This window comes from Eriocheir sinensis, chromosome 41, assembly GCF_024679095.1.
Source record: "Eriocheir sinensis breed Jianghai 21 chromosome 41, ASM2467909v1, whole genome shotgun sequence".
NCBI lineage: Eukaryota > Metazoa > Arthropoda > Malacostraca > Decapoda > Varunidae > Eriocheir > Eriocheir sinensis.
This window is the reverse complement of record NC_066549.1, coordinates 9,874,723-9,901,153: the sequence shown is the minus strand read 5'-3', so window position 1 is coordinate 9,901,153 and position 26,431 is coordinate 9,874,723. Positions and strand designations below refer to the sequence as shown.

General features: G+C 41.5%; 1 long non-coding RNA gene across 1 annotated transcript in view; it reads right to left on the bottom strand.

The window, feature by feature from the left end:
- The window catches only part of LOC127009762 (uncharacterized), a 43,660-nt gene extending 25,410 nt beyond the window's left edge, over window positions 1-18,250 (bottom strand). Inside the window, exons 1-2 of the long non-coding RNA XR_007762254.1 lie at window positions 18,170-18,250; window positions 14,750-14,818 (exon numbers count right to left, since the gene is read on the bottom strand). This is a non-coding gene — a long non-coding RNA (uncharacterized LOC127009762). The remainder of the gene's footprint in view (window positions 1-14,749; window positions 14,819-18,169) is intronic.
- Window positions 18,251-26,431: the final 8,181 nt, after the last annotated feature.

Genomic DNA, 26,431 nt, shown 5'->3' with positions numbered 1-26,431 from the left:
GGACAACAAGACGGCCACCCTCTCCTCCAATGGACTGGGTAACAACTAGCTGTTCCAGTGCAGGACCAAAGGGATTTCAGGCAGGATTCAACTTTCTCTTCCATGGACTTTGCGGGCGTCCCCTTGGCCTCCTCAACGGAAAGGTGTCCCCTGCAGATACAACCTAATGAGGCGCACCACATGCCCGTACAACGATGGATGCTATCCATGGATCGTGCAGACAATTAATTGGTCTTTACGGAACCATCGCTGATTTGCCACACGTTTTGTCAGAATTCGGTTCTGCATAGATACTTACTCCTAACTGTCAATTCGACTCTGAATTCTTCTTCAGTTTTCATATTTCACATATGAAATTAAAGATGATGACATTGTTTACATATTTGTTGTTTTCAGGATGAAAACTGTGTTCAGGACATTTAACTGTTTGCAGGCATTAAAAGGCAGACTTTTTGTTTATACGCCAATTACAAAAGTTTCTGCATCTTCCTGTAAAGATCGATTTTTTTTTTAATTGCTTGAAAACAGCTTCGTTACGGCTTCAAAACATAATCCACGCAGGCAGCAACCTGTTGTTGGCGGTTTATTCATGATTATGTTTTCTAGTACTTTCTGTTTTCTGATAGTCAAGGCAATTTGTCTCTCCTTCATGCCACCTTCTCTGCCCAGATCAGTCTGACTGTGAATGAGGCAGAGACAGGGGCCAAGCGACTACAGCTAAAGGCCCTATTTTCTTTCCTACAAGACTATAGCGACATATTGCCTGTTCCAGACATCTTGTTCTATTACTGACTTTCCTCGCTGTCTTCATTTCCGAATTCCTTCCAGTTCTACGGCCTTGCATGAAGGAAAGTGGCAAGTGGGAGAAAAAATGCCAATGAGAATGAATATGGAAGAAAGTGAAAAATACAAGAGTTGATAAGCCTACATAATTGACATATATAATTAACTTTCCTTATACGTATCTTCCAAACATACACTTTTTGGGTGCTCTCCTGTTCATTAGGTTCCTACTGTCCATCCTTCCTCTCCTCAATTCTTCCCTTTCTCCAACGATCTTTTCCCTTTATTTTGACAGCTTTCACCAATGTTCTTATACAGAGTCGCTGTTTTGAAGTTGTGGCTTGGGGTTTGAACCACCTCACCCTGGCTCTACCATTCTAAGGCTTCATGCTCTAACGGTGAGTCTAACCCATTGGACCACGGCGCCCAACCCTTCCTCCCTTTCTCCAGCCGACAGTCAGAGAGCCGCGGCAACGTACATAATGTGAGCATCAGTCTCAAGGTGGTGACATTGGCCTTCCTCCTCTTTAACATAATTTGCAAGTGTAGGAGACCGAAGAGCGAGGGAGGGGTGAGGGTCCCGGACTTTAATGCTTCACTTCACCAGCATCCCTTTCCCTTCACCCTTCCGCTCCAGACGAAACGCGTGATCAGGAGAGTTTGAGCGAGACAGGAAGCCGTGATGGGATATCAGCAGAACGACACAAAAATTACTGAGACATGCTGCGTGGGCCTTCCTCGAGAGTTCCTGTTAATATCGGCACCGTGTCTTATTTGACGGGAATGGAGGGGACCGCGCACGTGTGCATGTGTGTGTGTGTGTGTGTGTGTGTGTGTGTGTGTGTGTGTGTGTGTGTGTGTGTGTTTACACGCGTTTGCTATGAACAAAGTGTGTAAGTGTGTCAATTCTCTCTCTTGTTTTGCCTGTATTCGTGCTGGCCATAAATTGTGAAAGTGGGGACCATCGCTATATTGAAGATGTTATAGTTGTGTTGTTGGAAGCAGTGCTGTTGTTGTTGGTTCTGACAATGTTATGGTTCTTGTTGTTATTGCTGCTGCTGTTGCTATTGTCATTCATGCTCCTGTTGAAGTTGCTATTGCTTTATATTTGTACAGTTGTTTTTAGTGATACAGTTGTTTGCTGTCCTCGTCTCCGCGCCTCTGTACAGAACACACGAAGATAGACAGGCAGAAACCAAACAAAGAAAACATAGTCACGAACAGTAAGATAGTAAACACGGGGAAGGAGAGAGGAACAGATATACAGTTATATACAAACATACACAGAGGCAAAGTTTATTGCAAACGCAGACAAGGACAGAGGAACAGTAACAAGCACAAACAGAGATAGAGGCGAAGACATGCAGACACGGAAACAATATACAACAGGGACAAAAAACATGAGACATGAAGGAAAAAAGACTGAGAAGACTGACAGACAAAGGACAAATTATAAGGGTAAACAAGAACAAAGTGATCCTGGACACACACACACACACACACACACACACACACACACACACACACACACACACACACACACACACACACACACACACATGGGCAGAGGTTTATGATATCTAAGAGTAATGATGGCCGTGACTGTCTCGTGACCATTAAATTTTGCAGTATTCAGAGACTGAAAAGCTTACTGCGTAGGGAGAGCGAAAAGTAAACTTTTATTTTCGATAAATGTAAGGTACTACGTAGTTTGAGAAACTCCAGATCCAAGAGGTGAGAAGATATTCGATGATATACTAGAAAATGTTTACAAATAGCTTTTTACCACGCAAAGAGAATTTTCCAAAGCATCAAACAGCAGCATCATTTGCCATTTTTTAAAGAAATTTTCAAAGAATCATCATCTTATTCTCTCCTCCACACATGATCTGGATGCTAGCTGGTCTTCAGCATTTTCATCGCTGTAAAACAAATAAATGACCTCTACCGCCACTTAGAGGCTTGGGTTCCAAGTACTGCAGGATGGAGCCATGCCACAAGGGAAGAAGCAGATGCAATAACAACGAAGAATAAGTTTCCGATTCCCGCAGTTTGACAAGGCCGGATAGGCACGACTGGAAGGCGATTTGCTCCTAAAACGCCTGTAAATGCATTTCTGTTGGAAAGTAGCAAAGCGACAGGAGTGTTGTCTCAGCCTGAACCAACTGTGGCCCATCATGAAGTGAGTGCCCTTGGCTGTGCAACGCAGGGCTGATGCAAAGACTTCTAAATCTTAAGTCAACCGCTCACGCACACTGCACGCTGCTGGATAACTTGTTAGGTTGCTGGTGGGTGTATATACTATTAAAAAAAACAAAGGCAATCAGCTTCACACAAACCGTACATTTCGAAATGTGATGAAATATCAAATATTTAAATAATACTCACTTCCAGTGAGAAGGTATCGATTTTGTTGGTTTCTGGATTACGTTTCAATGGAAAGAGTGAATATTTTGTCAAGGGCAGAGAGAATCCACGCTTTGTGTCAGCCCATCTTGATAGTCACCAGAGACATCATACATGTTTTGGCCTCTCCGGGGGGTAAAAACAACCATGACTTGAAAACAACGGCCCTCCATCAAAGCATCGAAAAGAGAGCCGGATATACGACAACACCGTCTTTCCTCAGCACTTATCAATAAAGACAAGAAAAACAAGCTTTGAGACAAAGAAAAAATAACAGTATACTGCAAATAAATTAGGTCAGGTGTGCCAGTATAAAAAAAAAAAACGTTGGGGTGAAGAGATAAAATCGTGATAAATTTCAATGGGGAGAATATGTAGAATATTATTCGATAGAGGGTTGCCTATGAGGCAAAGAAAACTCACGGTAATGGTAATCATATGGCACTGAATGCGCTTTTTTTTTTTTTTTTTTTAGGGAAGAGGATGCAGCTCAAGGGCAAAATATAAAACAACAAAAAATGCCGCTATGCACTGCTCCTGTAGGAAAATAGAATGGGAGTCTAAAAAGGGAGGGTTAGTTTCGGATGAAGAAGTGTCTTGATATTCCTCTCTTGAAAAAGCTCAAGTCGTAGGCAGGAGGAAGCACAGGCAAAGAAAGGCTGTTTCAGAGTGTACCAGTGAAATAAATTAAGAAATGAAGATGCTGGTTAATTTTTTCACAGGGGATTTGGATAGCATTGGATAGCAAGAGTAGAAAGTCCGGTGTAGCGGTGCCACTGGAAAGGGGAGACATGCAGTTAGCAAGTTCATAAGGGCAGTCAGAATAAAAATATCGATAGAAGATAGATAGAGAGACAACATTGCGGTGGAATTTAAGAGACAGAAGACTGCTAGTAAGAGGATGGGAGTTGATGAGACGAAGAGCCTTTGATTCCACTGTCTCAAAGGGCGGTGAGTGTGAGCCCCCCACACATGAGATGCATACTCCAGACGAGGACGGACAAGGCCCTTGTATATGAACAGCATCTGTGAGGGGGAAAGAATTGGTGAAGACGATGCAGAACGCCTAGTCTCGAAGATGATTTAGCAAGAAATGAGATATGAAGTTGCCAGGCAAGAATTTGAGATGAAGATAGTTTAGTGTAGAGGAAGGGGAGAGCTGAGTGTTGTCGAAGAAAAAGGATACGTGCTTGGAAGATTATGTCGAGTTGATAGGTAGCGAAACTGAGTTTTTGAGGTAATGAAGAAAACCAAGTACCTCCTGTCCCATTCGGAAATGATAGCAAGGTCAGAGTTAAATTTAAGTGTTCTACTCGTAAAGCGTCAAACATTGAGTCCTGTAATTTCTTTATTTAAGGAAAGACATGAAATTTTTCACCGAGAAAGCAGGTGATTCAGCAAGCGTCCACGACACACTGGAGACGACGATGATGCCAAGTGCATGGGACAGTGTGGACAGAGACTAGAGAGGAAAGTGTCAATGAAAGGAAATGTGAACGATGGCTATCCTGGTGTTACCGTGAGATTGGAAAAGAAAAAGAACCATCGAGGTAGGTAAGTACGTTGAATACATTAGTTGTGTCCCCATTACCCTTGTTCAGTGACTCGAAAATACTTTTAAACTTTGGTCAGATGAAAAATATTGAGATACGTAAAAAGGCTCATCTCCTCTTCAAAGATAATAGTTCATATTTATCCAGTATATTAACTTTCCATAATTAGTGCTGGTTTTCAATTGGCCGAGCCACTAACTCACCGAATACTGGTTTTCAAAGAGACCTCATTAACGATACAAAACACAGATCAAACACACACACACACACACACACACACACACACACACACACACACACACAGATCTCTGTGAGGAGGCGATGGCTGAGTAGTCGGCGTGCAGGAATGATATCTTGGAAGACCAAGTTCAAGTCACACCCGCCGGTATAAACTGACAATTTCGAGTCATCAACAAGGACTCTGACGAAACTCACTAAAGAGGATCAGGTGGAGCTCCAGTGAACAGCATGAGCCAAGTAAGAATAGCGCCGCTATAAAAGACTTGCCTGCGCCACTGACGAGCTGGGACCCCATCATCAAAGCCTACCGGCGCTATATATAGGTCAAACGTAAACACACACACACACACACACACACACACACACACACACACACACACAATGAGAGCGGCCATCATACGCACCTGCAACACCACTCTCTCCAACGACAGCTGGCTGCAAGCTTCCCTACCAACCCGTATGGGAGGCATCGGCGTCCGACGCATAGAGGATGTAGCGCTCCCTGCCTTCATCTCCTCTTTGAGTGCCACACAGGAACTGGTCCGCCAGACAAACGGTCGCCCCCGCGACGACGAACCATACCTGTTCACCACCGCACTCAACGCTTTCCGAGATCGCCAATGCCCGGATTACGACATCAACCCCAGCTTCGAACCACCCATCAACCAACGTCAGTTGGACGAAGCCGCCTGTCGTCACCGCCTGGAGGGGCTCCTGGAACGGAGCAACCAGATTCACCGTGCCCGCCTGCTTGCAGCAGCTGCCCCCAACAGTGGAGCCTGGCTCGACACCATTCCCGCGGAGAGCCTTGGCTTGCTACTTCCCGACGAAGCAGTGCGCGTCGGTGTGGCTCTCCGCCTCGGAGCGCCGGTCTGCCTGCCACACCAGTGCAGATGTGGTCACATGGCGGACAACCTCGGCCATCATCAGCTCTCCTGCCACCGCGACCCAGGCAGACTACCTCGCCACGCCGCCCTCAACGATATCGTCCGCCGCAGCCTGACCGCAGCCGGAGTACCCGCACTGCTGGAGCCACGCGGACTAGATCGGGGTGACGGGCGAAGACCGGACGGGGTGACAATATACCCATTCAGCGGCGGCCGATCCTTGCTATGGGACGTAACATGCACGAACACGTTCCGGAGCACACACATTATGGAGAGCGCCACCAATCCAGGAGCAGCCGCCCGATCGGCAGAGTAACAGAAACGACAACGGTACGCCGAACTCGCCCAGCGCTATCGCTTCGAGCCGCTAGCGATAGAGACCATGGGTACCCTGGGCCCCGCATTCGCCAAAATGCTCCAAGAAATAGGACGCAGGATGACGGAGCAGACGGGAGAGCCGCGTGAGACCTGCTGGCTCCGGCAGAGGATCAGCATGGCCGTAGTCCACGGGAACGCGGCTGCTATCAACACGGGTCCTTAGTTCCCACTCCCAACGCAATACACACGCACGCACCCACACACACACATACACTTCTGTCCAAGACATAGGTTGCACGTCACAGCAGTCTGCGGAAAGGCGGGGCAGCTGCCATCACACTTTTCGTGATGCCGAAGAAATAAATACTGGTGGAGACGGCACACACACACACACACACACACACACACACACACACACACACACACACACATACACACACACACACACACACAAGCGGCGCCAAACAAACCAAACACACCAACTAAACATATATATTATAGTATTCCCCTTGTTTTCCTTATCTCCAGTGTCCCGTTTCTTTTTTCAAATGTTATGATAAGACAATGAGGAGGAGAAAGAAGAAGTGAAGGAGGAGGAAAATGATGATGATGATTATCATTATCATGATTGAGGTGCCGACGATCTTTTTATCTAGTTTAACCTCATATTTTTGCTCACTTCCACATTTTCCTTTTTTTATTACACACACACACACACACACACACACACACACACACACACACACACGCACACACCACTTTGATAGCTCAGTTGGTTAAAGCTCTGCGCTGCCAGGCTTCGCCGCCTGACAGACAGAGGTTCGAGCCCCGCTCAGGCAGGGATTTTTCCGCCGACAAAGAGTGGTTACTGTCTCTCCTTGAGCAAGGGGGATGAGGTGCACGGTGTGAGGAAGTCCCAGCAGTACTGACAACCCGACTATAATGAACTTGCTATTGTCGGGAGGGTACTTGTTGGAGACTGCGAGTTCAACTTGTCATCAAGCCGTGGGTGAATCACACACACACACACACACACACACACACACACACACACACACACACACACACACATAAGCGTATTCTCCATCAAAATCACCATCGCCTCCCTACTTTTCCATGCACTACAGTTGTTCAATAGTTATCTTCGTTCCTCTGCCATAGCACATAATAATCAATGCCCTCCGCCCTTCTAGCCTTCCATCATTCTACATCACTTCTTTCACTTCCTATCTCCCTCTCTCTTTCCTTCTCTTTCTTCTTCCCATCTTCCTCCTTCCTTTTCCTGAGGCTCCTGCAACCCCCATATGTTTAGCTGCTCCGTCTTTCTCTTTCCACCTCTCTCCATCTTACCCTCCTTTCCTTGATTCCTACATCCCTAGCTTCCATTGTTTCTCTCTCTCTCTCTCTCTCTCTCTCTCTCTCTCTCTCTCTCTCTCTCTCTCTCCACACTCCCATACCTCTCTCATTATCTTTCCTTATCTCAATTTCTTTCACAATCTTCCTTCCTTCTCTTCCATTTTTTTTCTCCACTCCTCTTGGCGTACAACAGTCTTTTCATGTAGACCAAATTCCCTTCGTACCTTCCCGTTACCTACATATTCCTTCTTTCACTCACAGCAGCCCTCCACTCTCCGCCACTGTGGGGGAAGGCAGACAGCGACACCCTCGCTTCCCATCTGATGGTCCATAAAAGCTCCTTTCCCACACCCAATTTGCATCTGAATGGCCAGGTCAGTGCCGCGATGCCAGGGACGAGGAGCAGGAAAGGAGAGTATGTAGGATGGAAAGCAGGGGACAGGATAAGGCAGAGGTGACAACATGAGTAGAGGAGGTGGTGGATAATGTGATGAACGTTGACAAGGGTAAAGAAGATATAGGGAGCTGAGCCATGAGACGAAGAAGGAAAGGAAGAAAGAAAGAAGCAAGGAAGGTGCAGGAATAAGATGGAAGCAACATAAAAGGAAGAAGAGGAATGATGTGATGAAAGTCTGCAAAGGCAAGAAAGGAGAGGGAACCGAGCCAAAAGCTGAGACATGGAAACATGGAAGAGCAGGCAACAAAAGGCCTATTGGCTTATGAAGAGGTTGTCTGCTTTCTTGACTCAGTATGTTCGTTATTTCGTCAGGCATTTCAATGACCTGCAGAACACTATAGATTCACTCCTCTCGAAACGAAATAGCGGTCAATGCGATTTCTAGAAAAGATAATCGATTTTCCACAAACTGCTATAGAGCCGTTATTCCAGTGGCGGATTACTCGTTTCGAGAGAAAAAAATTATACTGGTGTGTACTACTGCTTTATCTCTGTTTTTTTCTAGTTTTCAGATCAGTTTGGAGTTCAAATAATTTTAGGTGATCGGTGTTGTTTAACTTGTTGTGGTACTTGAGGACCTGCATCAAATCCCCTCTTTGTCATCACTTTTCCATAGTAAATAAGTTGAGTCACTTAAGTCGCTCTTCATACGTCTGCGTCCTCAACGACGGTATTTTCATTTCGGTGGCATCCGCTGTTATTACTTCAATGTTATTCCTGTAACTGGGGTCCAGACTACACTGCGTATTAGAGGTGAGGTCTTACCCACAGTGTTAGAATGTGGTCTTACCAACGAGTTATACAAAAATATCGTAATTTCCGGAGTCTTACATTCAAAGCTTAATTTCTCGCGATGACCTCAAGCAAAGTATTAGCTTACTTAACAGGCAGACTTCCTCTTTTCCAACAGGTTTCAGGAGACTGCTGATACTGACCAAAAGATCCGACTCATTATATAAGATATGCTGTCATTTATCACGCATATTGTATTTATAGTTATTATTTCTGGACCATCAGTGCAGATTTTACACTTTTAATAGTTATAAAGGCCTTTGCCACTCCTCAGACCATCGGATATTAAGTTCAAGGTCTTTTAGGATGATTTCACCATAGCTGGGCACGATAACAGAAAACCTTATTCCCGATAACCGATAACTGATAACGTAAAACCTTAACGGCGATAACCGATATTCGTTAACTAGAGACACAAATATAGGCGATAACCGATAACCGATACCCGATATAAATCCACAATTCCGATACTAACTAGCGATAAGTCCGATATGCGAAGACGATACTATATTGATATTTCAGATAGAACAACATTGATGAATTCAAATTTTCATTATCTGTATTTTAGGAAACTTACAAAACCCTAAAACCACACGTTGACACGTACATATGGACGGTAATACTAGAAATGTCTGAGCCGGTGTTGTGTTATTTGGCGTCCCCACCGACAAAAATTGTTTACAAACACTGGTCTCTCGTGAACGGTATATGCTCAGACCAGCAAGCGTAGACCTGTACAGTCTCACAAAGCTTTTAAACCGTAATTAAGAGTTGCTGGAAGGCTGAATCAGACGTATAGTACCACTACCACCATCCTCGCTGTTTCCAGAACGACACTCTGTACGAGTTGTATTTATATGTACAGAGTGTACGTCGTTCTAGAAACATTGAGGATGGTGGTAGTGTATGTTTGATTCAGCTTTCCAGCAACTCTTAATGTGTTAAAAAAGCATTGGGAAACTGTACAGGTCTTCACTTAATGGTCTGAGCATGCGCAGTTCACGAGAGACCAGTGTTTGTAAACAAAAGCGCCAGCTTTTGGCGATAGGACACCAAATAACACAACACCGGGTGCCTTCAATACCATGGCATGGTCACAAACGAATATGAAATATAAAATCTGAGGCAGTGAATGCTCATTTTTGGGGCAAAGTTAAATGATTTTTCTCTATGATATATTGATTTTTGAGTAGCATAAAAAAATAACCTAGTGTTTTAATTTTCATGATCTAAGTATGAAATCTCATCACCGAAGATATTTCATACCCCGAAGTTTTTTCATACAACACCGGGCCACGCATGCGCAGTAAGGAGATAACGATTTTTTTTCTGAGAAGCGGTAAAAAAGTAGCGATTATCGCTAGTTTGGTTACAAAAGTAACGAAGATACCGATATATATTTAAATAAGTAGCGGATGGTCGATAATCCGATTTTGTTATCAGCGATAAAGTATCGCGATAACTTATCGCGATAACGCCCAGCTATGACTAGACCCCACACGTTGCTAATGAAGGGATGAAGGTAGGAGCATGGAAAAAAAGAAAGAAGAGACGAGGGATGCATGCAAAACTGAATCAAGTTAAGACAAGGAAGATTTGGAGTGGTCTACAGGTAAGAATGATGTGAGATAAGGAAGGATTTAGGTAGAGTATATGTAGCACGTATACCTCTGAAGGAAAGACAATAATAAGAGGGAGGAAACAAAAACAAAATAAAATGAAAGGGAATGTAAAAAGTGAGGGAAGGCAATATCGACGACAAGAGTATAAAGTGGAAAGTGGAACAAGACGCGACAGGAGGAACTGCGGCGAGGGACAGGAGGGTGGAGAATAACATTAGATGAAGGATGGAGAAGTTAAGAGCTGGCGCAATGCAAGATAATGAGCGCGGAAAAAAAAAAAAAGAGAAGGAAAAGGAGGAAAGGAAATGGGTGACGTCAGACGGAAGCGAAGGAAAATCAAGCAAGTTGCGTTAATTAAGGGAGTAGGACGTGAGGAAGGAGAGAGAGAGAGAGAGAGAGAGAGAGAGAGAGAGAGAGAGAGAGAGAGAGAGAGAGAGAGAGAGAGAGAGAGAGAGAGAGAAGCATATATATCTCGTAGCTGATTGGCTCAGGGTTCCTTAGGTATAATGTTTTACCCGTAATGATTGACTAGCTCAGGAAGCGACGACGCAACCTCCGGAGCCGAATCATTCCGGAGGAGCTGACGATTGACGGAGTTAGTGAATAACATCGGGGAGCTTCGCACTGACATGCCCGAATGAGTGGCTCATACGAATTTGTTTAATGAATCCAGGCCCTCAGAGGGATAATACTGTAACACCCTCTAAATCCTCTGATGTTTAAATGCATATGTAAATGTCTCTTGGCCCAAACAAGTGAGTTAATTAAATGAATTTTAAGTTAACATTTCCGGTGTCAAGCATTATTCAAAAACATACGGTAATATACCAGTTGTGGCCAAAATTGCTTAATGTAAGAGCCACAAATGATAAAGTTCAGATGTTTGAGAGCCGCAGGACATGAACAAAATTTAAGCAAACGTTTGTATTGTTACAATCACATTTTGTGACAAAAAATTTATACAAATTCCAATAAATACATATTAAATGCAATAATATTTATTCTTGCATGCAGTTTTTAAACTCTTAATTTGTATTAGTTCCAGTAATTACAAAGACACAAATATGTAAACAAAACAAAGTTAACCCAAAAAATTAGAGATTTTAATCAGATTTCCACCTTACAAAATTAATCTTATTGAAATCATATTATCATGACAAAAATTACAATGCTACAAATATCAGGCTATTAAAGACGCTATTTACTGCTAATAGTGGTCTTGCAGGTCTCCATCTTGGCTGTAAGTCGTTTAAAATCTGGCTATGTTGTCTGAGCTGTACGAAATAACTCCGTCAGGTGTTGGTAAGTAAGGATTGCACGATGCTTCGACCTCACAAACTTCATTACAGAGTATAGTGATTCACAACAGTATGTTGTGCTGAAAATTGAAATGAGTAATTAGAATATTCGAATTCCCTAGAATTTTCCACAAGCCGCATATTAAAGGTCTCAGAGCCGCATGTAGCTCGCGAGCCGCGGTTTGGCAACCCCTGTAACATACACATGATGTCGGAATGCAGTTTAGTGCGTCTCAAAAAAAAAAAAGGTGACCATTCAATATATTTTCTATTCGCAGTTTACAGTACACTGATATAAAGAGAACTCCACAGTCCAACATAGTGTCATTGTAAGCGGCCTAACAAAACTACTCGGCACCCGATACAAAAGACAATTTCTGCTGTTTCCTCAAATTTGTTAGCTCGATATGAACACCAAACACGATAAAAAATAATTTCGTGGTCATTGGTATTTCATCTGCGAGCTTTAATACCCGCTGTGTCGACCTGTGCCACTGACCCCGAGCAAGATCTAAAGAAAAAGGCCATTTCTTTAGACCTTGACCTCGAGTATGAAGGGCACACATGCGTATATTTTATTAGCATGACCGCATTATGATGCCGCCCACACGTTGCCGGGGATGATTGGTAATCCCTCGCGATGATAGTCATATATACCACGGAAGGGAGACCATCCACTCTCTCTCTCTCTCTCTCTCTCTCTCTCTCTCTCTCTCTCTCTCTCTCTCTCTCACACACACACACACACACACACACACACACACACACACATTCTTCTCAAGGCCAGCGAGACTTGAGACAATCCTTTCCTCTGGCATACACTCACTCGAGGAATACTTCCGTCGTCTAATTGCTCTCCGCCTTCCTTCCTTCCTTCTTGCCTTCCTGCATTCCTCCGTTCTCTTCACTTCGCTTTTACTTTCGCACCCGTTGTTTCATTTCGACAGTCGTAGCTTTTTCCATCTAATCAAATTTCTTTCCGCTTTTTCGGCACCCTCAAAACTCGCTAAGCGAATTATCTTTCCCCACTGCCAACGTTGGAGCACTCATCACTTTTCGCTTTGCCTGGTACTCCACCACTCTCTCCTCCCTAATTTAGCACACACACACACACACACACACACACACACACCATGGCTATTAAATTTTCTACCTCCATGGCGCGTGTGTGTGTGTGTGTGTGTGTGTGTGTGCAAGTGACAGTCTGTTCCAGTTTTACGCAGGCTCTAAAGATATTCGAAGAGAGGGAGAAAGGGAAACCAAGAGAGAGGTAGCTGAAGGGGCAGAAAAAAAAATATGGGGAGTTGGAAAATGAAAAGATTGATATTTTCATGCGTTGGGATACATATGCACTCTCTCTCTCTCTCTCTCTCTCTCTCTCTCTCTCTCTCTCTCTCTCTCTCTCTCTCTCTCTCTCTCTCTCTCTCTCTCTCTCTCTCTCTCTCCTTCTTCGTCTTCTTATTTTTCTTTTTCATCTTCTTCTATCATAATCAGCAGCATCAGCTTCTTCTTCTTCTTCTTCTTCTTCTTCTTCTTCTTCTTCTTCTTCTTCTTCTTCTCGAGACACTAATCAAGTATTTTATGATGACCATCTTCACCAGCAGCTGAGTTTCTTTCCTCCTCAAACTTGGGAGATAAAACTTCTTGAGAGGAAAAACAGGACAGCTAAGTGGAGCAGAATAGGAAATGAAGAGAATTGTTTCTTCAGGAACTTTTTCGTTAGGGACACTGTACATCGTTGCTTAATATAATTCCCACCACAGTTATTGGTACTGCTGTGGCTGCTGATAGTGTTCCTGCGGTTACCATCACATCCAGACTAGTGACGTACTCTAAGTCCACGGTTTTTATACTTCTAATTTCATGCACCGCCTTTAAAATTAGACAAAGTAGCGCACCTCTAATACTTCATGTGGTAAAAACACATTGCATAACACTGCAAAAATGCGTGTTCATCATCATTCTAAGCAACGTTCTGATGACCGTTCTGAGATGTTCTCGTGGACCGTTCTTTGATGACATTCTGACTGACAGTTCTAAAGGTAAAAACCGCCCATCGGACAACGTTATTAGGGAAGAAAATTGCTGCAATATCTCGTACGAAGGTCTATATAATAAAAAAAAGATTGTATAGCATTGTTTTTATATTCACTGGATGATTTTTTAAACCTTTCTTTCAAAATACACACACACACACACACACACACACACACACACACACACGTGTGTCGGGGGGGAAACGCTCACGCCTGCAAGTAATAATCTGTTTTAGGTGTGGTTACAGTTAGCAGCATACGCTATGGTTGCGCGTGGCATCAGTGCTCATCAACGTCTCATTGGCCCGTGAGCCAGTAGTTGGTAAGAGCCCGTTACTCCGATACACAGGACAAGTGTGATATCCGGGTTATCAGATTTACTACAGCTCACTTTACCCAGGTTTCCCCAAGTACCCATGTATCGACCAGCCCAAACAAGAGGGCAACGCGCAGACTGCCAAGACAAGAATTCCAACCCGGGCCTGCAGATTCGTAGTTATAGGCGTTCTAATCACTACATCATGTAAGTTCCTATGAAATTATGAGACGGGCGTAAAGATAAACCGAGAGACAGGTGGTTGAGGCAAGGATGTTTGGGGTTAAGAAGAAAAATAAGTGGGGAAGATGGTGATCTCTCTCTCTCTCTCTCTCTCTCTCTCTCTCTCTCTCTCTCTCTCTCTCTCTCTCTCTCTCTCTCTCTCTCTCTCTCTCTTTCTCACGTACACACACACACACACACACACACACACACACACATACTTCTTTGTTTTCTTTACTTCTGCCCGCCCTCATTCGAGCTGGCAAAGCAAGCTATAACGTTCCCTTTATTCCGGTGAACTTGCCGGCACGACCATGTTTGTTAATGGATTGCATGGTAATATGCATGACTCCTTGCGCTGGTTGACTATGGTAACCAGTAAGTCATTAACTTGCTTGCACTGTGTGAAAGAAAACGACTTAGAATTCTATGGAAATTAAAATAAATCGTCCAGCCCACTCACCTTCGCACTGGCGCTGCAGGCGCTGCCTTTCCGCCACCTCCATGGGCGGCGCGTTAACCGAGCCGATAACTGTGAAGGGTAGGAAAAACAGTAACTAATTAGATCATATGGAAATGATAATGATAATCAATCAATCAATCAGTGGGGCATACGCCGGGGGGCGCGTCGCCTCCCCCACCCTACGACGCCAAGTCCGGGGGTTGCTCCGGGCGAGTCTCCATGCAGGCTCCCTTCCCAACCCAAGTACCTCCCGGCAGGATCTATTGACTTGCTCAATCCACGAGCTCCGTGAGCGTCCCCTTGGCCTCCTCCAGGGTAACGTGCCACGTGCCCGTATAACCGGAGTTGGCGTTGACGGAATATGCAGGTAATATATGTCCAATCAGTCTCAAAGAGTAGTCGCCGGTTTGACACAGTCATTCCAGCGATATCTCATGATTCTGCGTAGACATTTATTACCAAAGGCATCAATCCGCCTCTCCAAGTCCCCATTTAGATTCATGTCTCACAACCATAGAGTAAGACAGGGTGCACGAGGGACTTGAAGATCCGAATCTTTGTCCTTCTGCACAGGTATCGACAACGCCATATACTCGTATTAAGCGAGTCCATAACACCGTGGGACAGGTCAATCCGCCGTAAGGCTTCCTAGCGAGACTCACCATTGCTATGAACTACGCTACCAAGATACGTGAAACTTTCTGAGATCTCAATGTCCTCGCCACACGCATGAACAGACTGTACTGTTTCATCTAGCAAGCCTCCAAACATCTGTACCTTGGTATTGGCCCAGGACACCTGAAGTCCCAAGGGTTTCGCCTCCTCGTGCAGTGCCTCGAGAGCCATCACCAATACCTCCAGCGACTCCGCCAGGATTACTGCATCATTGGCAAAAACAAGGTCAGCGACCCTGGTATTGCCAATGGATGCTCCGCAATGACTCTGGTCCACAACTCTGTCCAGTACCCAGTCCATTCAAGTGTTGAAAAGCGATAGGGCAAGGACACAGTCCTGCCTCACTCCCGCATTGGCTTAAGGTAAGGTTTTTTTTTGTGGGGGAAGGGGGTGCAAACCCCTCCCCCCATCCAGCCCAAATCAGGGGCTGGACCGACTGCTCGCCATGGGGCGGGGACGCAGGACCGCTGGGAATATTAATACCCCGGTTACCCAAAGAACGAAGCATGAACAGGAGAGAGAGAGAGAGAGAGAGAAAGAGTGGAAATACAGCTCGGGGAGGTTGAGGACGCTGCATTACTCATTCAGATAGACCTGCTGCCAATAATCATATAAATAAAAAAAAACGATGATAACACCAAAATTAATAATAATAATAATAATAATAATAATAATAATAATAATAATAATAATAATAATAATAATAATGACAAGTTACTACCCGGTGTGGCGTTAATCTCGTCCCCTTGATTTGGTTTGTCCCATCCTGATCTGTGCATGCGCGGGCTTTGCTATTTTGTCCATTGCCTTCACTGCACTGTCTTCTAATAGCTTATACTAAGCTTACCTTTGGTCTTATGATTGTCCTTCCGTCTACTCAGAGTTTTCTTCTGATTGAAGTTCAAGTTTATTGGATACTCTCCATTCATTAGTAACTGAGCTATGGGGTCTATGGCAGCCTTGAATTTGTCAATTTTTCATGAAAATTAGCATGAGATCAAAGGTAAGCTTAGTACAGGCTACTGAAAGATAGAGCAGTAAATAAAATGGACAAAATAGCAAAGCCCGCGCATGCGCAGATCAGGATTGGACAAACCAAATTAGGGGGAAGAGACTTGACGCCACACCGGCACCAGAGTGGTGTCGTATTCCGTCCCTTTGTCGAATTTTGTCCAAAATTCAACTGCGCATGCGCGGACTTTGCTATTTTGTCCATTTCATTCACTGGACTGTCTCTTAATTGCTTTTAATAAGCTTATCTTTGATCTTATGCTAGTTTTCATGAAAAAATTGCCAAAGTCAAGGCTGACATGAACCCCATAACCAAGGCCGTCTCTATGTAAACGCCCGCACCTGAGATTGACGACGTCACGCACGGCGTCAGTACGGCCGTCGCTTGGCTCTCTGCACTCCCATATTTCTTTCCTCCATACTTCCTAATTTTATATTTCCACTTGTTATTGTAAATTAGTGTTTTCATACTACTGTTGATCGTTACTTTTCTTATTTCCATGATCTGCCGTATTCTACATATAGCCTATATCCTACAGTATTGTAAACATGCATTATAAGAATTATATGAAACAGCGGAGGATAAGTAGTGTAAATTGAAAGATATCAAGGAAGTTTCGACTGGAAATCTGATTGGTGAGAAATAATTGGACAGGAATTTAGAGAAAAATCATACTTGGGTTGGAAAATAAATAACAGGAAAAAGGTCAAAATAAAGTCAGAGGTAAAATAAGTAATAGTTCCAGGTACAAAAGTCCTAAGTCAGAAATCATAGGTGATAATGAAAAAGAAGAAAGAAGGATCGATAAATTAATTAAATATCCCATGTTGATATCAGCATTACTTCAGTACGAAGCATCCTCGATATTAGTAAACATTAAGAACTTCAAGTTTGATGATCTTGACCGTGTTTCTTACTGTAATAATACCGATATCCCCTTTACAGCAAATACTCAAATTGCTCAGGTTGACGTGAATACACAATGAAATTGGTGGTGTGAGCATCTCTACGATGCTTCTTATTGTATTAAAAACATCAGTGTGGGGTGACTGATTCTGTTTGTTACCCACGCGTTCCTACATGAACCCACAAATACTGGGTCACACGTACACGTACCTCGTTCCCATAAACGTTTGAAGCAAGGATTAATATATGATAAATAAAACAGTTCCTCACGCTGTAGCCTAATTGTTTCGTGGTCGTGCTACAGATATTTATCATCACTCAAACATTATACATTGCTGAAAAGTATAGGCTATATTACATCCCTAGGTTGCTAGAAATAGCCATTACCATTTAAAAAGTACCCCGTGATTATTGCAAGTACGAGTTATGAAACATCACCACTGAGCATTGTATTATTCCTCTCATACTGGATATAACCATAACCGTTTAATTGAACACTATCCCCTGATTATTGTAAGTACGAGTTATCAAATCACCACCGAGAAGCGTAATAAGCTAGGCTATACTGCATCCCTATGTTGCTAGAAATAACCATAACCATTTGAAAAATATCCCGTGATTATTGTCAGCAGGCAACTAGTTATGAAATATCATCTCTGATAAGTGTATTAAGGCTGTACTGCACCCCTCTCATACTGGAAATAACCATACCGGTAACGATTTGAAAGCTATTCCGTAGTTATTGAAAGAACAACTAATAAAACATAATATTCCTGATTAATTATACAACTTCATTAGATTTACTACCAAATATTTAACACCCTTACCTTGTATGAATTCAATTTTAAAGAAAAGTGAAATGGATCGTATTGATGCCCGGTGCAGCGGCGCACTAACCTTCACTGGACGATGGCCGCTCGCTAGGGGTGGGCAGGTACCGGTACCAGTACCGGTACTAACGGTACCAGCTAAACGGTACGGTACCGGTACCAGATTGCTCGGTACCGGTACCAGTTGCTCGGATTTATTTATTGGATTTATTGATAATTCTTCATGTCCGATTTTTTTTTAGGCTGCTAATAAATATTGTTATTGTTATTAGACTATGATCGAGTACATCCATAATAACTATACATGCTATTTTTTTATCGAAAAAATAAATATTCACTTCATTCAGAGAGAGAGAGAGAGAGAGATCACCACTTAGTAAGTGGATATCTCGGTGATATGGGTAGTGGGTACTCGATCATAGTCTAATAACAATAATAATATATATTAGCGTTTTCTAAAGACTCGTGGGACTCACTAACTTTTAACCCAAGACTTAGTTTTCTTTTTACTTGCCACTGTTAAATTCGTATGACTCGTTAACTTTTAGAGAGAGAGAGAGAGAGAGAGAGAGAGAGAGAGAGAGAGATCATATTTATCCAATAAAGCATTAACGAAAAAAGTTTGAATCCCTTGGCGAGAGTTTTTGGCTATAAAGAATTGCACGATGGTGGTGAGTAGGCGAGAGAGAGAGAGAGAGAGAGAGAGAGAGAGAGAGAGAGAGAGAGAGAGAGAGAGAGAGAGAGAGAGAGAGAGAGAGAGAGAGAGAGAGAGAGAGATCATATTTATCAAAAACATCATTATCGAAAAAATTTTGAATCACTTGGAGAGAGTTTCTGGCTATATAGAATTTCATTATGAAATATATAAGATGATTAAATATTGAGGTAGCAGGCGAGAGAGAGAGAGAGAGAGAGAGAGAGAGAGAGAGAGAGAGAGAGAGAGAGAGAGAGAGAGAGATCACCACTTAGTGAGTGGATATCTCGGTGATATGGGTAGTGGGTACTCGATCATAGTCTAATAACAATAACAATATTTATTAGCAACCTAAAAAAGAAAAAGAATCGGACATGGAAAATTATCCAGTAACTCCAATAAATAAATAAAATAATGGAAACGGGAGCTGTGATGGAAACGGAAAGCAGGACAAAATGGTGGCGAGCGGCGCTCGCCAACTGAAATTACTGAATGTGTCCACCGGTCAGTGGCGAGATGCAGAGAAAACATTGCTAAAAAAAAACTTGCTAACACAAACAGCGTTGTTACTCGACAACCTTGCTAAACTCGGGATTCAGAAACGAGGCATAGCAACGTTGTTAATACCTTGCAATGACGAAATGCCTAGGCAACTGATTGGCGAGAAGTCAACAACCAATTACAGTGAGTTTAACAGCGATCTGCGCCAATCACAAGGCTGTCTAGTCCCAGCTGTGCTTACATTGTCTCGCAATCGGAGAAAGAATACAAGGAAAGGGCATGACGTCACAGAAGCCCAAGACTGCAGTCATGCCCTCTCCTTGTATTCTTACTCCAAACTCCATGCCATCCCTTGTAGTGCCATCCAGAGGGCTGTGGGAGACAACCCTGCAATGGGTATACCCTATTTATGTTACAAGAAATAAATTATACTACTTGGTTGGGATAAATTGTTGTTCTTCCATACAAATAAAATGGTAATTTTCGGTCTAAAAACACCAGTGTCTATTCCGGACGAAACTTTTTTTTTCTGGTAGTTTCAGCTTGTTTTGAATTCGAACCCCCTGTGTTTTATGCTCTCCCTCCAAGCCCCCACATTGCCTCCCGAGGCGCTCGCAAAAAGCCCACTAAGTTTCAAAAATCGATGTCATTTGTAGCTGCGTGTGTGGAGGATGACATGAACCCCTTCTCCTCCCCACCATTGCCAGATTGTCGTACTCAGAGCCTTGTATTTACCGGTTGTTGAGCCATACCCATAATTATTGCCAAAAACGCACCAATAATTAACCATTTTAACGATAACTATATATGAAGGCAGTTATTGGGGTCGAGGAAGCAGTTTTGGGGTTGGAAATTGGCAATCATTGGAGGCTGAGTACGACAGTCTGGCAACGTTGGGGCGCCGCCGCCTCCTCCCTCCCGGAAGGCAAGAAATTAATTAATTAAACTGCCCCAACTCTTGTTATTTACTCGTGTTTACGTATGACATACCAGAGTTTTATATATATGCTTTCTATACTCTTGGGTTGTTGTTTTAAGTTTAAAAAACGTAAAGGTATGAAACCTTTCTAGATTAACAACTGCCCCGAGGCAGTTGTTATTCTGGCAACCTCATGACGTCACCGTTTGGCTCTGCATGCCGACAGATGAAAAACTTTCAAGATGAGATTCCAAAATCTTTCAAGGTACAGAGATATTGAATTTCCTCATGAAATTTAATAATTTTAATAATTATTACAGATACTTTCCAATTCAAAGAATATTCTTGACTTAACCTTAAGTAAAAGAAAACGAGTATTTTGTAAGGTACTCTATAATTTTAATAAATGACTACATTTTTTAATTCTATCTTCTTGTATAATTTTCTGAAGGTTTTCGGGTTCTTTCCAATGTTTGCCTTGCCCCCCCCCTCATATATTAAATAACTGGGTTCCCCACTTGTTAGGGGCTTGAGGCTATGCACATAATATTAATGTCAAACAATACAGTTGAATCATTGAATGTTGCACATAAAAATATTGAAGAATACTGTACCTTATAGTCCAGCTTGTCACATGAATGACTCACGAATGACAGTGAGGGTGTGGCAGAGTTGTATCATTTCATGTCTCCGTCCACTGTACGTACAGTCTACAGAGTCAACAACTCTACACAACTAGCTAACCATAAACAGTACAGAGTTTCCTGGCTCCATGATTAACTACTGTAGTAGCAGTTTTTATACATATCACATTCACAAAGAAACCATAAGGACATTCTATAAGTTCTCATAACAACTATACAATTTTAGTCAAACATAAGGACCACTTTGCGACTGCGAGTCTGCGCGCAACAAGACTCTCCACGTCTCGTTCTCGTCTGACTTTAGCGTTGACAGACAACCCCCCCGCCCCCCCTCCCCCGCCCACGTTGACAGACCCCCCCCCCCCCCGTCCCCCCTCTCTCTCTCTCTCTCTTATTTTTTGACAGAATGTAAAAAAAAAAATCAAGATTTTATACATTTTTCTATTTTTCTTTCAAGCTTTCAAGCTAGTGCCTAAAATTTCAAGATCTTGAATTTTTTTTCAAGCAGCACTAGTGAAAACGAGTACAGGCAGTTACGGGTGCGTGTAGAGCCTAACTGACTCAGTTGCCTCAGGGTACAAGGCTCCCTGACGGCGCCTGCTAGCTACCTCAACTACCCGCTTGCTAACTAAGCTACTTGATAGCTAACTAAACTAACCCACAAAGATGGCAGTAAGATTTATGTTTCTGCCATTGTTAGTAAACATTGGGTACGAGTATATTACTACAGGAGATTGGCAGGGCGAGTATGAGTAGAAATGTCTGCGTAATGGGGAACTTTAATTATAGGAATATAGACTGGGAAGATCTAGTGGGTGACCTGGATGCCGAGGACTTTCTTGAAGTTATACAAGATAATTTCCTTAAGCAGGTAGTTACTGAGCCTACCAGAGGAGATAACATATTAGACTTAGTCCTAACCAATAATGGGAACTTGCTACGTGAGTTGGAGGTGGGCGGAGAGTTAGGAAATAGTGATCACAGAACGGTTCGTTTTAGCTTAGACTGGGCGGTAACCCGCGAACCAAACCCAGTGTTAGTGCCAGATTTTAGAAGAGCAAACTACGAGGGGCTTCGAAGACATCTTGAAGGGGTAAACTGGGATAATTTAGGGATTCATGAGGGCCAGAACTGCGGATTGGAGAGCCAGGAGAACCAGGTAGAAATGTCTTACAATAATTTAGTTAGAGTAATAGCAGAGGGGCAAGAACAGCATATACCACAGCGAACACTTAGAAAAGAAAACAATGATCCTAAGTGGATGGCTCGTGGACTAAAACACGAGATTGGGTTAAAGAAGGGAATTTATCAGAAAATAAAGAATAGGGAAACACATCTCAGGGGCCGGTACGTCGAACTATCTAGATTAGTTAAGAAAAACACCAGGATAGCAAAAAAGAACTATGAGATCAAAGTAGCAAATGAGGCGAAAAGTAATCCTAAGGGCTTCTTTTAGATGTATAGAACAAAAACACGGGAGAAAATTGGACCGCTGAAAACAAACACAGGGGAGCTAGTAGAAAATTACGAAAATATGAGCACATTGTTGAACGACTACTTCCTTTCAGTATTCACACAGGAGGATCGAACGACTATACCGGAAAGAGCTCAGGTGTACGAGGGCGGGGATGGCGATAAATTGAGGGATATAATCATTACCAGGCAAGTAGTTCAGGATGAGATAGATAAGCTTAAGAAGAACAAGTCGCCAGGTCCTGACGGGATATTTCCGAGGGTATTAAAGGAGTTAGGTGATATAATCAGTGACCCACTAACCGACATCTTTAAGATGTCGGTAAATACTGGCTATGTGCCGAGCCTATGGAAAGTAGCTAATGTGACGCCGATTTTTAAAAAGGGGGACAGGTCAGTTGCTTCAAACTATCGCCCAATTAGCTTAACATCGGTTATAGGGAAGATGCTGGAGTCCATAATAGCCAGGAACATTCGGGAGCATTTAGAGAAATATAGCTTAATTCACGACTCGCAGCATGGATACACAAAAGGTAGGTCATGCCTCACCAATCTCTTGTCCTTCTACAATAAAGTATTTGAGGCGGTTGACAGAGATGAAAATTATGATGTAATCTATCTTGATTTTAGTAAAGCGTTTGACAAAGTTCCTCACCAACGACTGTTGCTTAAATTACAGGCTCACGGAGTAGAGGGTAAAGTTTTGAACTGGGTCAAGGCGTGGCTTAGCAATAGGAAGCAAAGAGTGCAAATCAATGGTAAAAGATCTGACTGGGGATGTGTTACGAGTGGGGTCCCACAAGATTCGGTATTAGGTCCACTTTTGTTTATTATTTATATCAATGACTTAGACACAGGAATTAGTAGTGATGTTAGTAAATTTGCAGATGATACCAAGATCGGTAGAGTAATTGAGTCGGATCAGGACGCTAGTATTCTCCAAGGTGAACTCAACAGATTATATGACTGGGCGGATAAATGGCAGATGGAGTTCAATGTAGGGAAGTGCAGTATTCTGAGTGTAGGTAGGAACAACCCCTCACATAACTATTGCTTAAATGACACTCTCATAAGTAGGTCTGGGTGCGAGAGGGATTTAAGGGTCTTAGTGAGCTCTGATCTCCGTCCAAGGGCACAATGCATTCAAGCTAGAAATCGAGGTAATAGGGTACTGGGATTTATTTCAAGGAGCGTAAGCAACAGAAGCCCCGAAGTCTTCCTCAAACTATATTTAGCATTAGTTAGACCTCATCTTGACTATGCGGTTCAGTTCTGGTCACCCTACTATAGAATGGATATCAAAATGTTAGAATCGGTGCAGAGGAGGATGACTAAGATGATTCAGGGGTTGAGAAACTTGCCATACGAGGAAAGACTCAAACAGTTAAACTTGCATTCTCTAGAAAGGCGAAGGGTGCGTGGAGACATGATCGAGGTTTATAAATGGATGAAGGGCTTTAATAAGGGAGACATTCATAAGGTTTTGTTGGTAAGAGAACCGGGTAGGACACGAAGTAACGGGTTTAAACTGGATAAATTCAGATTCAACAGGGACATAATCAAAAATTGGTTTACTAACAGGGTGGTGGATGAGTGGAATAGGCCTAGCAGTCATGTGGTGAGTGCCAATACAATTGTCACATTCAAAAATAGACTAGATAAATTCATGGACAGCGATATTAGGTGGGGTTAGATACACGGGAGCTTAGGGTCAAAGGAGCTACCTCGTACAGGCCTACCGGCCTCTTGCAGACTCCTGCGTTCTTATGTTCTTATGTTCTTATGTACTGCGCATACGCAGATCTGGCCCATGTATTTGGACAGTCGGACGAGTTTGGACGCCACACGGGTAGTTATTAATAATAATAATAATAATAATAATAATAATAATAATAATAATAATAATAATAATAATAATAATAATAATAATAATAATAATAATAATAATAATAATAATAATAATAATAATAATAATAATAATAATAATAATAATAATAATAATAATAATAATAATAATAATAATAATAATAATAATAATAATAATAATAATAATAATAATAATAATAATAATAATAATAATAATAATAATAATAATAATAATAATAATAATAATAATAATAATAATAATAATAATAATAATAATAATAATAATAATAATAATAATAATAATAATAATAATAATAATAATAATAATAATAATAATAATAATAATAATAATAATAATAATAATAATAATAATAATAATAATAATAATAATAATAATAATAATAATAATAATAATAATAATAATAATAATAATAATAATAATAATAATAATAATAATAATAATAATAATAATAATAATAATAATAATAATAATATTAATAATAAACGCCACGACAACAAACACACGCAGGGAGGGCCACGACTGACTCACGCTGCTGCTGTCACCTTTAGTGTGGTAGTTTAGTAAGGTAGTCTAACACTGTGCTTTCTAAAGAGAAGGAAGTGCACGCCGCGCCAGTCCCCGTGACACGATTCATCGGCTTCCTCTCTCCCTATACTGACCTCCTCCCTCTCCCCGGGCCCGGCCTGCCACTCCCACCTAAACTGATAAGACACGAAGACACGATCCGGGACAAACTCGAAGAAACCCTATTAAAAAGGGGCACTCCACAGGTGGGCGATTTGTTTTGCTTTTTTTTTGTTACTCCTCATACTCTGAAATGCAATGCATACTATTTTCAATTCACCTGAGGGTTTTCATAAACTCCATATATATATATATATATATATATATATATATATATATATATATATATATATATATATATATATATATATATATATATATATATATATATATATATATATATATATATATATATATATATATATATATATATATATATATATATATATATATATATATATATATATATATATATATATATATATATATATATATATATATATATATATATATATATATATATATATATATATATATATATAGATATATATATATATATATATATATATATATATATATATATATATATATATTTTTTTTTTTTTTTTTTTTTACATTGTGTTTTCTTCCAGGTGGATCCTGATGGTCGGTCCAAGGCTTCTTTCCGGTAGGTCCTGATGGTCGGCCCAGCCTGTTCTGGCGCAGGCGAGTGTTTATAGTGGCGCCATCTTTCATTGGGTCATGCTGCCTCCCAGAGCTCATCTTTAATCCTAGAATCTAGAGTCCGGGTTGATAGGTGGTCTTCTGGACAGCATGTGGTAGTTTTAGCCACTCGGCTGAATATATATATATATATATATATATATATATATATATATATATATATATATATATATATATATATATATATATATATATATATATATATATATATATATATATATATATATATATATATATATATATATATATATATATATATATATATATATATATATATATATATATATATATATATATATATATATATATATATATATATATATATATATATATATATATATATATATATATATATATATATATATATATATATATATATATATATGTATATATATATATATATATATATATATACCACCGGGCACAGTCGTCTGGACAAGCTCCTTGTTTATTGAAGCTTAGCTTCAACTAATAAAGGTACAGTCCAAGCGCGCTGACTCCAGTGTGTGTGTGTGTGTGTGTGTGTGTGTGTGTGTGTGTAGTAGTAGTAGTAGCAGTAGTAGTAGTAGTAGTAGTAGTAGTAGTAGTAGTAGTAGTAGTAGTAGTAGTAGTAGTAGTAGTAGCAGCAGTAGCAGTAGTAGTAGTAGTAGTAGTAGTAGTAGTAGAAGTAGTAGAAGTAGTAGTAGTAGTAGTAGCAGTAGTAGTAGTAGTGGAGCAGGGCTCCTTCACCCCGGTAGTATTCACGACGGCAGGAGGGATGGGACCAAGGGCGCAGAGCTTCTACGCAAGACTCGCCGAAACACTGGCGGATAAGAAACAACAGCCAAGAAGCAGTGTGGTCGCCTGGATGAGA